General features: G+C 44.3%; 1 pseudogene across 1 annotated transcript; it reads left to right on the top strand.

Moving 5' to 3' along the window:
* Positions 1-448: 448 nt before the first annotated feature.
* LOC307197231 (large ribosomal subunit protein uL2-like) lies at positions 449-1,222 on the top strand (annotated as a pseudogene). The gene has a single exon. The product of its transcript is annotated as a large ribosomal subunit protein uL2-like (transcript).
* Positions 1,223-1,479: the final 257 nt, after the last annotated feature.

Below are 1,479 nucleotides of genomic sequence, written 5' to 3'. Positions count from 1 at the left end.
TATATAAAGTGATTAGTGTTTCCTCAGAAAGAGGTGAGAACATTTTTGATTGGGGAACAGTGTAAGCAAAAATCCTGAGAAATGGATTAGAAAGACTGAAGAGATGGAGAAGATAAAAGAGGTGGTAGAGGAGGAAATAAATTCAAATCTTATAATCAAGTTAGTTAATATTAATAAGTCTTTAGTGAAGAATGAAAATATTTGAATATCAAGAAAGATCATAATTAAGAAAGCATGATATTTTTTCTTAAAAATGTATGAAGTTAGTCAAAATGTCCAACTAAGCAGGATAAATATCTATAAAATGTTACTTTCTGTTATAAGCATTTTGTTTCACATCACTGCCCTCTTATGTTCTGATTTTAGTTGAATGAATATTTAGAGATAAATGTCATTTACAATTATTCTAGCCTGCTCTTTTGGCTGCACTCAGAAGCAGACCGCCGTGATGGGCCGCGTGATCCCTGGGCAGAGAAAGGGTGCCGGCTCCGTGTTTCACGTGTGTGTGAACCACCAAAAGGGCATCACATGTCTGCAAGCTGTGGACTTCGCCGAGTGACACGGCTACATCAAGGACATCGTGAAGGACATCATCCGTTACCCGGGTTGCTGTGTGCCCCTTGCCAAGGTGGTCTTCCAGGATCCGTACAGTTTTAAGAAGCGGATGGAGCTGTTCATTGCTGCCGAAGGCATCCACACTGGCCAGTTCTTGTACTATGGCAAGAACGCCCAGCTCAACATCGGCAATATGCTGCTGGTGGGCACCATGCCCGAAGGCACCATCGTATATTGTCTGGAGGAGAAGCCTGGTGACCGGGGCATGCTGGCCAGAGCCTCTGGGAACTATGCAATTGTCATCTCCCACAACCCTGAGACAAAGAAGACCAGAGTGAAACTGCCCTTGGGCTCCAAGAAGGTCATCTCCTCCATCAACAGAGCTGTTGTCAGTGTGGTGGCTGGAGGTGGCCACGTTGACAAGCCCATTCTGAAGGCGAGCTCTGCCTACCACAAGTATAAGGCAAAGAAGAATTGTTGGCCATGCATATGGGGTGTGGCCATGAACCCTGTTGAGCATCCCTTCAGAGGTGGCAACAACCAGCACATTGGCAAACCCTCTACCATCTGCAGAGATGCCCCTGCTGGCCGGAAAGTGGGTCTCATTTTTGCCTCCTGGACTGGGTGTCTCTGGGGAACCCAGACTGTGCAGGAGAAAGAGAATTAGGGCTGGGGGCTCAATAAAGCTTGTCTTTTTCACACACACGCAAAAATTATTCTAGCCTGTTTTTACTTGTTCTTATGCAGCTTTTGTAAGGAACACCTTTATTCCATTTGAAACTGTCAAACTTTCAGTCATGGAAGCAATTTGAAATCCTAGAATTTGATGATATCATCCCATCAAACCCTCTGTCTTCTCAGAAGAACAAAATCTAACCTTCCCAGAGTAACAAGGCTCAAAACAGTATTCTGAGATATTCTTAT

Source organism: Stenella coeruleoalba (assembly GCF_951394435.1).
Source record: "Stenella coeruleoalba genome assembly, chromosome: 14".
Taxonomy (NCBI): Eukaryota; Metazoa; Chordata; class Mammalia; order Artiodactyla; family Delphinidae; genus Stenella; species Stenella coeruleoalba.
Note: the sequence above shows the minus strand (reverse complement) of the source record. Positions and strands in the feature narration are given on the sequence as shown.